This window comes from Macaca fascicularis, chromosome 4 (assembly GCF_037993035.2).
Source record: "Macaca fascicularis isolate 582-1 chromosome 4, T2T-MFA8v1.1".
Lineage (NCBI taxonomy): Eukaryota > Metazoa > Chordata > Mammalia > Primates > Cercopithecidae > Macaca > Macaca fascicularis.
Window position 1 is genome coordinate 103937600 of NC_088378.1, and position 16339 is coordinate 103953938.

The 16339-nt window shown below is 41.4% G+C and overlaps 1 long non-coding RNA gene across 1 annotated transcript in view; it reads right to left on the reverse strand.

Moving 5' to 3' along the window:
• LOC135970595 (uncharacterized) overlaps positions 1–14792 on the reverse strand; it is a 139467-nt gene extending 124675 nt beyond the window's left edge. Inside the window, exon 1 of the long non-coding RNA XR_010586358.2 lies at positions 14588–14792. This is a non-coding gene — a long non-coding RNA (uncharacterized lncRNA). The remainder of the gene's footprint in view (positions 1–14587) is intronic.
• Between the last annotated feature and the right edge of the window lie 1547 nt (positions 14793–16339).

The window sequence follows — 16339 nt, forward strand, 5'->3', positions numbered from 1 at the left end:
CTCTCAAAGTGCTGGGATTACAGGCACGAGCCACCACACCTGGCCCCTCAGGCATTTCTTTATAGCAGCGCAAGAACAGACTAATATACCATCATCACATCACCTTCTCTTCTGCCCATGGGTATTAAAACTTCCTCTGCCTCCCTCTTATAAGCATACATGTGATGAACCTTACAGCCCTCCTGGATAATCCAGGATAAGCATCTCCTTTTAAGTTCCTTAACTTAATCATACCTTTTGCCAAACAAAGTAACATTTATTCCTTTGCTATATAAGTAATAGTCACAAGTTTCAGGAATTAGGAAGTGAACATATTTTTAGGGAGCCATTTTTTTATGCCAAGCACAGTCATGAGTATTCTCAGCCTCCTTGCCTCCCTGGTGTTCCTCTGCTCCCTGACCAGAAAAGTGTTCACTTTCTTCCCTGCCACACCTGGGCCACCAATTGCTGCTGAATCATATCACACACTCTCATAGATAGACACCACTGTAAATTCAATCTCTAATCCAGGAAATCAGATCTGTCACTTTTCTTCTGGATTAGGCCACACTATTGAGTCAAGTCCAGGGTCATAGATGGGCATTAATGAGGACTTAGATTGAGTTTGAAGTTGTTTTTACTTTGATGCATCCAAACAAGAGTGCAAGAGATATATGCAATGCCAATTGGATGTCATGGGCACATTCCTACGTCCTTCCTTTTCACTCATGGAGGTATACCAGAAGTTTTGTGGTGTCAACCACTCATGTGGAGGGAAGAGGGCCAGAGGACCAAATAACCATGGGCTGGTTGCCTTTCCTGTGTCCAATGAGGTCAGCACCCAAAACAATTTATATTACCACTTAAAGTTGTGTGAGGAAGCTCCTCGGGAAGCCATGTCACCAGGTCCAATGTGCAGGTTCTGGGATTTGTGTTCCCTGCTGTGCCAGCACAGGGGTCTGGGAGCTTTCCATTTTGGCCTCTCTAGAGGCTTTTCACACCTGCTTAGAATAGAAAGAGTCTCTAGTGATTTCCCATTGTGCTAAGAATAAAATCCAAACCCCTTGCATGACTCCATTATATTCCTCTTAAGTCACTTCTTTCATCTCTTAGCACTCCCCACCAGTAACACTAAAATGCTTGAGGTCCCACAGGTATTCATTTTTCTCTCTTGCCCCTGAATCTTGGCACTTACTAATCTCCCTGCCTGGAATGTTCTCCCCAACCTCCCCTGGCTTACTCCTATCACCCTTCAGGAGCCAGGCCCAGCTCCACATCTTCCCAGAGGCCTCCACCCAGCCTCCAAGTCTTCCTCCAGTACCGCCAGCACCACCACAACCCCTGGCTGCTTTAGGTACCCTCTTCGGACTACAGCACCCTGCACTTTTCTCTGCCATGGCCTTTTTCATGCTATTTTCTATTTCTTCATATGTATAGTACTCTTTCCTGTGACACTATAGGATCCCTGTGGGCAGATGTATATATCCCCAGCACCTAGCACAGCACCTGACATATAGTGAGTGCTCAGTAAATAGTGCATGAATAAATTAGTATATTTCATCAATACAAATCATCTGTAGTGTTTAGGAGCTAGAGGTGTTCATTATTCATAGAAAATGAAATATCAGGAATGAGGAAGGTGTTGGTCCCCCATTCCATGCACTGGTCAGGCTGGCCACGATATTCCATGTGTGTGCACCACCATTCAGGAAGGGAATGGATACTGCAGCATGTCTGGTGAAGCCTAAACAGAAAAGCAAGGGGCTGGAATAAAATGAAAGATAAGGAATAGCTGGAGAAACTAACCACGTTTGCCTTGGAGAAGATTTGGGTGCTGCCTATAGGAAGGCAATCTTCCAGTCCTTGAGACGATGCCATGTGGCTCAAATGGAACTGATCTACCAGTCAAAACTGGCCTCAGAATGGAATGGGCTACTTTGGGAGAGAAGGATTCATGTGCCTAAACATGCGGGAATCACTTGGGCTTGTAAAAGAGTTGTCAGCATCATGTGAGCCAGTCCAGGAGATGTTTTCTGCAGATTCCCCAACTCTAATGTTCTAAAGTTCAAATTAATTAGCATGCTGGGCACTTTGGTGTTTAGCAGTTCTGGAACATCCTCAGCTCTATTGTGCTGCACGGGAGTGCAGAGCATTGACAAATGCAGTCCTGGCCAAGCCAATCTCTGCTAGTTGAGTGGAGACAATTCCAGCCAAATCTTTCAGCATGACTGGATTTCTTCTCCCTTCCAACTGTCTGTCAGTGATTACAAAATTGTATGTTTTGCTTTGTAAGACTTGTGACAAACTGATTTAAGGATGATTCTAAAAACAAAGAGCAACCACTTATTTTCAGTTCTTCAGGAGTCGTAGAATAGGATTCTGGACACTTCCTGAGCTGATATCACAGGTTCTTGTTTGTACATAACATCATCATTATTCCTCAGCTGACATGTTTGATTTATGGCTCTTAATATCTTTGAAGTAATGCACTTGGTAATTGTAGTCACTCTATTGATTTTCACAAAGCTACTTTATACACTATGAAGCCACCCTCAAAGCCAGTGAATCATGCACTCTTGATTTCCAATGGCCCAGCCAGTAATGTGAATATTCAAATAGGGCTCTTGCTGCTATATGGACATTTACTCTGGGACAATATATTTAACTACCCAAACTAATCTATCCATTAGGGAACTGTGTGTTGCTAATCGATTCACTGAACCTTGCTTTAACTATCTCTAGTGCTTCATGAATGTCCAAGATGTCCAGATAAAAAATGATCATACAGAGCAAGGAAAGAATTTCTTCCTTTCTGGAAAATACACACAAATAATAATTATTATTTTATGAAAGAGAATTCACAACTGCTAAGAAAATGATAGAAGCAAACACTAAGATTTAATCTCTTTCTGACAGAAGCTACAGTCTCTGTTGAGGTAAGTTTTCCTGATGGATTTCTAAGGTTTTAAGCTGCTGATTCTGGTCTCCTTTTATCCATGTGTACGTTTCCCTCTGAGGCCTATAAACAGTTTTTAGAAGTGGTCAATTTACTCATGCCTAACGGGCCGGGTGTATTCGCTGCTCTCTGCCCTGTAATTTGTTTGCTCGTCATCATTAATATTCAAAACACAGCTTCCAGGACTAGGCAGAACAGGTCATTGATCAATACTGCTAAGAGGAGATGACTGGATTCCCCTGTTTATGTTGCAGAAGCCCTGTCCAGATTAGGCATTTCCCAGTCTCTTCAGCGTTGCCCTAAGTGTGCTGATTTATTTGTTTGTGCAGTACCATGGACTGGGAGTCAGAGGATGAGGGTTACTTCCCATTCTGCCACTGACCAGGGTGATAATATTCAAGCCAAAACTTCCCTAAACTTTGGTCTCATCTCTGTAAAACGGGTAATAATTCTTCTACCTACCTCTCCAAAGTATTATGAGAATCAAGTAATACAAGTAAGCAAAAGCACTCAATAAGTCATAAGTCACTGATCAAACATATGGTCACGTATTTATCACATGAGATGACTGTGAGGAAATACTTCATACTGTTCACGGTAGGTAAAGAAAAAGAAAGGACATATATAAAGGTGCAAACTTTCACATGTAGCACATACAGGCCTGTGTTAAGTTTATAGGGATTTTATATAATTTAAATCTGCACTAGTCTAATACAGGACCTTCATAAGCACAGAATTAGACAAATCTCCTAGAGATTGTATGAAAGACAAATATGTGAATTCGTATCCAACTACGTACAAGCGACAACATACAAGAGACAGGATTGAGACCAGGCATGTTCTCCAGATGAATGTAACCGTCTCATCACATTGCGTGGAGTTGAATTATTTACTTGTTCATTTCTCACACTAGTCTGTGAACTCCATGGGAACAATGACATTGTCTCTTTTCTTCATCCCTAGTCCCTAACAAGTGTAGTTTCCTAGGCTACCTGTGAACCAAATCACCGGACTCTCTGTGCAATGCAACTACATCACTCACTCATTATGTTAAGTGAAATAAGCCAGGCACAGAAGACAAGCTTCACATGTTCTCACTTATTTATGGGATCTAAAAATCAAACAATTGAACTCACGGACATAGAGAGTAGAAGGATGGTTACCAAAGGTGGGGAAGGGTAGTGGGGGGATAGAGAGGAGGTGGGAAGGGTTAATGAGTACAAAAAAGATAGAATGAATAAAACCTACAATTCAATAACACAATAGAGTGACTATAGTCAATAATAACTTAATTATACATTTCAAATAACTAAGAGTATAACTGGATTATAACTCCAAGGATAAATTCTTGAGGAGATGAATACCCCATTCTCCATGATGTGCTTATTTCACATTGCATTGCTGGATCAAAACATCTCATGTATGCCATAAATATACACATGTACTATGTACCCACAAAAATTAAAAATAAACAAGTAAAGAAATAAAAAGGCAAAGAGAAAAATGTATGAAAGTGCTTTGTAAATGGCAAGAGCTATAGCAATCACAGGAGCAGCTGCAGAAGCAGCCACATTTTTAATTGATGTAGTGGTTTCCTGAGCCTTCAGAGGCAGGCTGGCAGAGAGAGACGAATTCTAACTGCGGCCCCTGTGTGCAACGGGCCAGCCGAGTGAGATGCCCTAGCTTACAGCTGCGTGATGGCACCTGCAAACTTCTCTCACACATTCATCCTCCTCTTGAGTCTCTGTATTAAAACTGGACTCTCCTCATTAGCATTTCATTAAGAAGATGGGATTCAAACCAACATAACATTAACAATATGTATATAGTAACTACTATTTGCCAGACACTTTATATATATTATCTGCTTTACTCCTTGAAAAAACCTTATGAGGTCTATTATTGTCATCTTCATCCTCTTTTTACAGAAGAAACCAAAGCATGCAGCAATTAAGAAGTTGCTCAAAATCACACCTTTAGTAGGTGCCAATGTCAGGGCTTGAATCCAGGCAATCTGACCCAAAGCCTATGCTCATCAGCACTACATTACACCACTCATCAGCATGAGAGACATATCCTGTGTTCTTTTCCCTCTCGTTCTCCTCTCAAACATGACACAACAAATGCACAGAAAGGAAAGGTCAGTCTTTGAGGTATGTGTGGATATAAACAGGCCTTGTCAGCATGGTCAGTGTCCTGCCCACAGCACTGAGCTGACAGTTACAGCTGAGCAACACTTCGTTTAAAAAAATTTTAAAAAGATGGCCGAATAGGAACAGCTCCAGTCTCCAACTCCCAGCGCGAGCGACACAGAAGACCGGTGATTTCTGCATTTTCAACTGAGGTACTGGGTTCATCTCACTGGGGAGTGCCGGACGATTGGTGCTGGTCAGCTGCTGCAGCCCGACCAGCGAGAGCTGAAGCAGGGCGAGGCATTGCCTCACCTGGGAAGCGCAAGGGGGAAGGGAATCCCTTTTCCTAGCCAGGGGAACTGAGACACACAACACCTGGAAAATCGGGTAACTCCCACCCCAATACTGCGCTTTAAGCAAACAGGCACACCAGGAGATCATATCCCACACCTGGCCGGGAGGGTCCCACACCCACGGAGCCTCCCTCATTGCTAGCACAGCAGTCTGTGATCTACCGGCAAGGCAGCAGCGAGGCTGGGGGAGGGGCGCCCGCCATTGCTGAGGCTTAAGTAGGTAAACAAAGCTGCTGGGAAGCTCCAACTGGGTGGAGCTCACAGCAGCTCAAGGAAACCTGCCTGTCTCTGTAGACTCCACCTCTGGGGACAGGGCACAGTAAACAATAACAAACACAGCCCAAACCTCTGCAGATGCAAACGACTCTGTCTGACAGCTTTGAAGAGAGCAGTGGATCTCCCAACACGGAGGTTGAGATCTGAGAAGGGACAGACTCCCTGCTCAAGTGGGTCCCTGACCCCTGAGTAGCCTAACTGGGAGACATCCCCCACTAGGGGCAGTCTGACACCCCACACCTCACAGGGTGGAGTACACCCCTGAGAGGAAGCTTCCAAAGCAAGAATCAGACAGGTACACTCGCTGTTCAGAAATATTCTATCTTCTGCAGCCTCTGCTGCTGATACCCAGGCAAACAGGGTCTGGAGTGGACCTCAAGCAATCTCCAACAGACCTACAGCTGAGGGTCCTGACTGTTAGAAGGAAAACTATCAAACAGGAAGGACACCTACACCAAAACCCCATCAGTACATCACCATCATCAAAGACCAGAGGCAGATAAAACCACAAAGATGGGGAAAAAGCAGGGCAGAAAAGCTGGAAATTCAAAAAATAAGAGCACATCTCCCCCGGCAAAGGAGCGCAGCTCATCGCCAGCAACGGATCAAAGCTGGACGGAGAATGACTTTGACGAGATGAGAGAAGAAGGCTTCAGTCCATCAAATTTCTCAGAGCTAAAGGAGGAATTACGTACCCAGTGCAAAGAAACTAAAAATCTTGAAAAAAAAGTGGAAGAATTGATGGCTAGAGTAATTAATGCAGAGAAGGTCATAAACAAAATGAAAGAGATGAAAACCATGACACGAGAAATACGTGACAAATGCACAAGCTTCAGTAACCGACTCGATCAACTGGAAGAAAGAGTATCTGCGATTGAGGATCAAATGAATGAAATGAAGCGAGAAGAGAAACCAAAAGAAAAAAGAAGAAAAAGAAATGAACAAAGCCTGCAAGAAGTATGGGATTATGTAAAAAGACCAAATCTACGTCTGATTGGGGTGCCTGAAAGTGAGGGGGAAAATGGAACCAAGCTGGAAAACACTCTTCAGGATATCATCCAGGAGAACTTCTCCAACCTAGTAGGGCAGGCCAACATTCAAATCCAGGAAATACAGAGAATGCCACAAAGATACTCCTCGAGAAGAGCAACTCCAAGACACATAATTGCCAGATTCACCAAAGTTGAAATGAAGGAAAAAATCTTAAGGGCAGCCAGAGAGAAAGGTCGGGTTACCCACAAAGGGAAGCCCATCAGACTAACAGCAGATCTCTCGGCAGAAACTCTCCAAGCCAGAAGAGAGTGGGGGCCAATATTCAACATTCTTAGAGAAAAGAATTTTAAACCCAGAATTTCATATCCAGCCAAACTAAGTTTCATAAGTGAAGGAGAAATAAAATCCTTTACAGATAAGCAAATGCTTAGAGATTTTGTCACCACTAGGCCTGCCTTACAAGAGACCCTGAAGGAAGCACTAAACATGGAAAGGAACAACTGGTACCAGCCATTGCAAAAACATGCCAAAATGTAAAGACCATCGAGGCTAGGAAGAAACTGCATCAACTAACGAGCAAAATAACCAGATAATATCATAATGGCAGGATCAAGTTCACACATAACAATCTTAACCTTAAATGTAAATGGACTAAATGCTCCAATTAAAAGACACAGACTGGCAAACTGGATAAAGAGTCAAGACCCATCAGTCTGCTGTATTCAGGAGACCCATCTCACACACAGAGACATACATAGGCTCAAAATAAAGGGATGGAGGAAGATTTACCAAGCAAATGGAGAACAAAAAAAAAGCGGGGGTTGCAATACTAGTCTCTGATAAAACAGACTTTAAACCATCAAAGATCAAAAGAGACAAAGAAGGCCATTACATAATGGTAAAGGGATCAATTCAACAGGAAGAGCTAACTATCCTAAATATATATGCACCCAATACAGGAGCACCCAGATTCATAAAGCAAGTCCTTAGAGACTTACAAAGAGACTTAGACTCCCAAACATTAATAATGGGAGACTTCAACACTCCACTGTCAACATTAGACAGATCAACGAGACAGAAAGTTAACAAGGATATCCAGGAATTGAACTCATCTCTGCAGCAAGCAGACCTAATAGACATCTATAGAACTCTCCACCCCAAATCAACAGAATACACATTCTTCTCTGCACCACATCGTACTTACTCCAAAATCGACCACGTAAGTGGAAGTAAAGCACTCCTCAGCAAATGTACAAGAACAGAAATTATAACAAACTGTCTCTCCGACCACAGTGCAATCAAACTAGAACTCAGGACTAAGAAACTCAATCAAAACCGCTCAACTACATGGAAACTGAACAACCTGCTCCTGAATGACTACTGGGCACATAACGAAATGAAGGCAGAAATAAAGATGTTCTTTGAAACCAATGAGAACAAAGATACAACATACCAGAATCTCTGGGACACATTTAAAGCAGTGTGTAGAGGGAAATTTATAGCACTAAATGCCCACAAGAGAAAGCAGGAAAGATCTAAAATTGACACTCTAACATCGCAATTAAAAGAACTAGAGAAGCAAGAGCAAACACATTCGAAAGCTAGCAGAAGGCAAGAAATAACTAAGATCAGAGCAGAACTGAAGGAGATAGAGACAAAAAACCCTCCAAAAAATCAATGAATCCAGGAGTTGGTTTTTTGAAAAGATCAACAAAATTGACAGACCACTAGCAAGACTAATAAAGAAGAAAAGAGAGAAGAATCAAATCGACGCAATTAAAAATGATAAAGGAGATATCACCACCGACCCCACAGAAATACAAACTACCATCAGAGAATACTATAAACACCTCTACGCAAATAAACTGGAAAATCTAGAAGAAATGGATAATTTCCCGGACACTTACACTCTTCCAAGACTAAACCAGGAAGAAGTTGAATCCCTGAATAGACCAATAGCAGGCTCTGAAATTGAGGCAATAATTAATAGCCTACCAACCAAAAAAAGTCCAGGACCAGATGGATTCACAGCTGAATTCTACCAGAGGTACAAGGAGGAGTTGGTACCATTCCTTCTGAAACTATTCCAATCAATAGAAAAAGAGGGAATCCTCCCTAACTCATTTTATGAGGCCAACATCATCCTGATACCAAAGCCTGGCAGAGACACAACAAAAAAAGAGAATTTTAGACCAATATCCCTGATGAACATCGATGCAAAAATCCTCAATAAAATACTGGCAAACCGGATTCAGCAACACATCAAAAAGCTTATCCACCATGATCAAGTGGGCTTCATCCCTGGGATGCAAGGCTGGTTCAACATTCGCAAATCAATAAACATAATCCAGCATATAAACAGAACCAAAGACAAGAACCACATGATTATCTCAATAGATGCAGAAAAGGCTTTTGACAAAATTCAACAGCCCTTCATGCTAAAAACGCTCAATAAATTCGGTATTGATGGAACGTACCTCAAAATAATAAGAGCTATTTATGACAAACCCACAGCCAATATCATACTGAATGGGCAAAAACTGGAAACATTCCCTTTGAAAACTGGCACAAGACAGGGATGCCCTCTCTCACCACTCCTATTCAACATAGTGTTGGAAGTTCTGGCTAGGGCAATTAGGCAAGAGAAAGAAATCAAGGGTATTCAGTTAGGAAAAGAAGAAGTCAAATTGTCCCTCTTTGCAGATGACATGATTGTATATTTAGAAAACCCCATTGTCTCAGCCCAAAATCTCCTTAAGCTGATAAGCAACTTCAGCAAAGTCTCAGGATACAAAATTAATGTGCAAAAATCACAAGCATTCTTATACACCAGTAACAGACAAACAGAGAGCCAAATCAGGAATGAACTTCCATTCACAATTGCTTCAAAGAGAATAAAATACCTAGGAATCCAACTTACAAGGGATGTAAAGGACCTCTTCAAGGAGAACTACAAACCACTGCTCAGTGAAATAAAAGAGGACACAAACAAATGGAAGAACATACCATGCTCATGGATAGGAAGAATCAATATCGTGAAAATGGCCATACTGCCCAAGGTAATTTATAGATTCAATGCCATCCCCATCAAGCTACCAATGAGTTTCTTCACAGAATTGGAAAAAACTGCTTTAAAGTTCATATGGAACCAAAAAAGAGCCCGCATCTCCAAGACAATCCTAAGTCAAAAGAACAAAGCTGGAGGCATCACGCTACCTGACTTCAAACTATACTACAAGGCTACAGTAACCAAAACAGCATGGTACTGGTACCAAAACAGAGATATAGACCAATGGAACAGAACAGAGTCCTCAGAAATAATACCACACATCTACAGCCATCTGATCTTTGACAAACCTGAGAGAAACAAGAAATGGGGAAAGGATTCCCTATTTAATAAATGGTGCTGGGAAAATTGGCTAGCCATAAGTAGAAAGCTGAAACTGGATCCTTTCCTTACTCCTCATATGAAAATTAATTCAAGATGGATTAGAGACTTAAATGTTAGACCTAATACCATAAAAATCCTAGAGGAAAATCTAGGTAGTACCATTCAGGACATAGGCATGGGCAAAGACTTCATGTCTAAAACACCAAAAGCAACGGCAGCAAAAGCCAAAATTGTCAAATGGGATCTCATTAAATTAAAGAGCTTCTGCACAGCAAAAGAAACTACCATCAGAGTGAACAGGCAACCTACAGAATGGGAGAAAATTTTTGCAATCTACTCATCTGACAAAGGGCTAATATCCAGAACCTACAAAGAACTCCAACAAATTTACAAGAAAAAAACAAACAACCCCATCAAAAAGTGGGCAAAGGATATGAACAGACATTTCTCAAAAGAAGACATTCATACAGCCAACAGACACATGAAAAAATGCTCATCATCACTGGCCATCAGAGAAATGCAAATCAAAACCACAATGAGATACCATCTCACACCAGTTAGAATGGCAATCATTAAAAAGTCAGGAAACAACAGGTGCTGGAGAGGATGTGGAGAAATAGGAACACTTTTACACTGTTGGTGGGATTGTAAACTAGTTCAACCATTATGGAAAACAGTATGGCGATTCCTCAAAGATCTAGAACTAGATGTACCATATGACCCAGCCATCCCATTACTGGGTATATACCCAAAGGATTATAAATTATGCTGCTATAAAGACACATGCACACGTATGTTTATTGCAGCACTATTCACAGTAGCAAAGACTTGGAATCAACCCAAATGTCCATCAGTGACAGATTGGATTAAGAAAATGTGGCACATATACACCATGGAATACTATGCAGCCATCAAAAAGGATGAGTTTGTGTCCTTTGTAGGGACATGGATGCAGCTGGAAACCATCATTCTTAGCAAACTATCACAAGAACAGAAAACCAAACACCGCATGTTCTCACTCATAGGTGGGAACTGAACAATGAGATCACTTGGACTCAGGAAGGGGAACATCACACACCGGGGCCTATCATGGGGAGGGGGGAGGGGGGAGAGATTGCATTGGGAGTTATACCTGATGTAAATGACGAGTTGATGGGTGCAGCACACCAACATGGCACAAGTATACATATGTAACAAACCTGCACGTTATGCACATGTACCCTACAACTTAAAGTATAATAATAATAAATAAATTTTAAAAAAAAATTAAAAAAAAAATAGTTAGAATGTGGCTACATACAGAAGAAATATAAATGTGGTCTTGATAGTGTTCATCCCAGTTTAGGAAATCATTGATATGCATTCACATAAGAAAATCCTAGAGAGCCCATTATGAGTTTTGCAACTAGGATGTGATACTGAGTGCAGGAAATTACTGGAGTGGTGAATCTCTAGACGAAGTGAGCTAGGAGTTGAAAACTGATTGAATATTTCTCCAGGAAAAAGCTGCAAGCTCTTCTACTGCTAGATATAAAAATACAGAGCTTTCAAATCTCCTAAGAATATTATAGTATCTAATTAGGTTTCTTGAGAATGACTAAAAGTACTGACACATTTTATTTTCTTCTAAAGGGCAAGGTTTTATCCATCATCACTGATTAATACCCAGAGGCATTTTTCATAGCCCCAGCCAGCAGTCAGTGTCAGCAACCCAGGTGGAAAGAGGCTGGAAATATGATTTCCTGACCCAGAACAATGAAGATAAGCCTAGAAGGTGGGATGGAGTAGGATATAGTCCCAAGATTAGACCATCCCAATGACAAAGAAAGAGGCACCTAGAAAAGTTTTTAAATGGCCAAGTAGAGATGGCAGTTTTCCCTTCTCTCAAATATAATTGAAAAGCAATAAGGAGGCCAGGCATGGTGACTCACGCCTATAATCCCAGCACTTTGGGAGGCCAAGGTGGGTGGATCACTTGAGGTCAGGAGTTCAAGACCAGCCTGGCCAACATGGCAAAACCCCATCTCTACTAAAAATACAAAAATTAGCCATGCACAGTGGTGCGCACCTGTAATCACAGCTACTCAGGAGGGTGAGGCACAAGAATCATTTGAACCTGGAAGGCAGAGGTTGCAAAGAGCCAAGATCACACCACTGCACTCCAGCTTGAGTGACAGAGCCAGACTCTCTCTCAAAAAGAAAAGTAATTAAGGAGTATGAGAGACATAAATGTCAACTCTATCTTTAATGAAACTAAGAGGTGTATATTATCCCAAACTTTAGTATTAAAGGAAAAGCAGTCACATGTGGTAAAGCTCAAGATGGGTGCTAGAAGATGCTGAATGGAGCAGTTCTCTAAAATTAAGTGGCATTCTCTGAGGGTGAAGTCAACAATCCTTTGTATGGAATAACAGAAAGGTTTATATGAGAGAGTGGTAGAAACTTAACTAGACCCTACTTAGCACAAAGGAAAATTAAAGAAGATGGGGATGAATACAAAACCATACTGGATAAGCCATAAATGTAGATAGCCATTGGTCAGGAGACAGGATGGAGAAGACACACCCATCAGAAACCATGCAGCTGCCAGTATCAACTAAGTCGAGAGAAATTGAGACCAAAGTAATTCATACATACCTAAGACCCTATAATATGAGGAGAGTCCTGAAACACAGAACCATGATTCTCCTTATATTATAGGGTCATAGGTAGCTATAAGACTGATGAAAATTGTGAGCAAATATATTGGCATGAATTCAAAAATGTATTAAGAAACAACTGTCACTATAAAATGAAGGCTTAGAGCAGAGACGCAAGAACTCAGATGAAACATGGGAGGACAACGGGAGCAGCAGCATTCAAGAAGCAAGAGAAAAACAAAATCATTACCAAAATGAAGGCCACATTAAATCCAGTCCAAAAGATGACAGACATTGCTGAAACCAACTAAGGGATATGTAGAGGACAGAATTGAGAAAAATAAGCAAATGAAATGGAAATAAATAGTATAAAAGAGTTGCAATAAAATAATAGGTATAGAAGTTTTTTAAAGACCTAACACAGTCCTTTTTTGTCTCTACCACAAAAAAAATTAAAAACTGAAATTTTAGAACAGGAGAAATATTTACTGAAATAATTCAAGAACACTTTTCAATAATAAAAGATATGCTTGAACCTACATTTGAAAGTACATACCATGTTCCAAGAAAAATAAAAGTGACACAAAAGCATCAACACTGTGGCACATCCTGCTAATGTTATTGAACTTCAAAAATAATGAAAGGATTACTTGGACCTCAAAGCAAACAGTTAATTCATCTATTAATGAAAAAAATATATTTTGGTCTGAGACCCTGGAAAACATTACAACATTCCAAAAGCCTAAAATAGTTACTAGTAAAGAACATGTGATCTAAGAATTTATACCCAATAAATTGTTGTTCAAGTATAAACAGAAAAAAAACTCTCAGGGAATAAAGCTGCCATGAGCACCTCTTGAAGAAATTACTAGAAGACACATTTCAGCTAAACAAAACATGATGACAAAACTACAAAGGACAGGCTAGCAGAGAGCCCTAACTCTAACTGTAGGAGTAAAACTAAAACAAATGTAGGGATTATGGCTAAAGGATTTAGGAGTTAAAATTCCCTAAATGTAGACAAATTGCCATAATATAACAAATAAAATTTAGGTAGGAAGAAAGAAGTAATTAATGGTGACAGATATTGAAGTGCACTGAATTCGTCATCTTTTATAACTAGGGATTAAAACAGCAATTAAAGACATTAAATCAATAAATAAAGGTATAAATGTGTTATATGTAAAGGCAAACACAAACATGTCATCCACAAAAAGGCAATGGGGGCAAAGGAGGGAAAATGGAAAAGGTAGAAATATGGTAATTTATTTCTCACAAAGATAAAAATTGAAGATTAAATATATACCTCTCTTGGGAAACTGGTAATGAAAGAGAACTTCCTTAATCCATTAAGAGTATATACAAAAAATAGCAAATATGCTTTATCCTGGAATGTTGAAAGAATTCTCTTTATGACTGAGAACAAGATAAGGATGGCCACTATCACCATTTTTTTCCAACATTTACTAGAGATATTAGAATTGTAAAGGAAGAAACAATTCTGTCATTATTCGAAAATGGTACAATTCTCTACATAGAAGAATGTAGCACTCTTTCCTGGTACTAAACCACTATTAAGAAGTCAACTGCAAGGCATCATCATGGCAGACAGGAGGCAGAACTAGATTGCAGCTCCTACTCTGACGGACAGAGCAGCATGCAGAGGCTTGCATCATGAATTTTAGCTCCAGAACAACTGCAGGAATAAATCAGGAATCCAGAGAGCACCCACAGACCCTTTGAAGGAAGCAGACTGCTCATACAGGACCAAACTCCTGAAGTGGGAAAGGGAGTTCCTCTGCCCTGAACACCCACCCCCAACTGGGGAAACCAAAGGTCTAATTTACAGGAGAAGATTCCGACTTTACCTGATGCTGAGTCAATTTAGAGAGCCGAGTGAAACAAAGGGATAGAGGAAGGAGTGGGAAAGGCCCTGGGAGTTTGCTGGGTCTCTGAGGAGGCCATTCCTGCATGGAACCACAGGGATCCTTCGGGAGGGCAGCCAGAGGTGCAGGGAAAACGTCACAGGGAGAAGGAAGTCTCCAGCTGAACTCTGTAACAATTTGAACTGGTGAGAAGCCTCCCGCCAGAACTCAGAGGAAGGGAACGAATCTGGCATGCAGATTCCACAGGCAGGGGAAGAACTAAAGCCCTTTTCTTTTGCAGCTGGGAGGCAGGTTGCCTGGGGCAAGTTCTCAGCCCTGCTTTCCCACTGCCTAGAAACAGACTTGGGCTGTTGTGGGTGGCACCATGGGAGTAAGACCAGCTCTTCAGTTTGCATGGGAGCTGGGTGAGGCCTGTGACTGCCTGCTTTCCCCCACTTCCTGACAACCTGCATGACTCAGCAAAAGCGGCCATAATCCTCCTAGGTACACAACTCCATTGACCTGGGAATCTCATCCCCATCCCTCACAGCAGCCGCAGGACCCACCCAAGGAGAGTCTGGGCTCAGACACACCTAGCCCTGCCCCAACCTGATAGGCCTTCCCTACCCACCCTCGTAGCTGAAGACAAAGGGCATATACTCTTGGGAGTTCTAGGGCTCTGGCCACCACCGGCTCCTCTCCATACTAATGCTCTCTGGAAAGCGCCACCTCCTGGCAGGAGGCCAACCAGCACAAAAATAGAGCATTAAACCACCAACACTAAGAACCCTCACAGAGTCCATTTCATCCCCCTGCCACCTCCAATGGAACAGGTGCTGGTATCCACGGCTGAGAGACCAGCAGACGGTTCACATCACAGGACTTGTGCAAACAACCCCAGGTACCAGCCCAGAGCCTGGTAGACTTGCTGGATGGCTAGACCTAGAAGAGAAAGAATTGCTACAGCTTAGCTCTCAGGAAGCCACATCCCTAGGAAAAGTGGGATAGTGCTACATCAAGGAAACACCCCATTGGACAAAAGAATCTTAACAACAGCCTTGAGCCCTAGGTCTTCCCTCTGACAGAGCCTATCTAAATGAGAAGAAACCAGAAAACCAACTCTGGTAATATGACAAAACAAGGCTCTTTAACACCCCCAAAAAATCACACTAGCTCACCAGAAATGGATCCAACCCAAGAAGAAATCCCTGATTTACCTGAAAAATAATTCAGGAGGTTAGTTATTAAGCTAATCAGGGAGGCACCAGAGAAAGGCAAAGCCCAATGCAACAAAATCCACAAAATAATATAAGAAGTCAAGGGAGAAATATTCAAGGAAAGAGATAGTATAAAAAAGAGGAGAAATATTCAAGGGAGAAATATTCAAGGAAAGAGGTAGTATAAGAAAAAACAGTCAAAACTTCAGGAAACTTTGGACACACTTATAGAAATGCAAAATGCTCTGGAAAGTCTCAGCAATAGAACTGAACAAGTGGAAGAAAGAAACTCAGAGCTCAAAGACAAGGTCTTTGAATTAACCCAATACAACAAAGACAAAGAAAAAAGAATAAGAAAATATGAACAAAGCCTCCAAGAAGTCTGGGACTATGTTAAACGACAAAACCTAAGAATAATCAGTGTTCCTGGGGAAGAAGAGAAATGTTATAGTTTGGAAAACACATTTGAAGGAATAATCGAGGAACACTTCCCTGGCCCTGCTAGAGACCTAGACATAAGGACTTACATAAACTGACA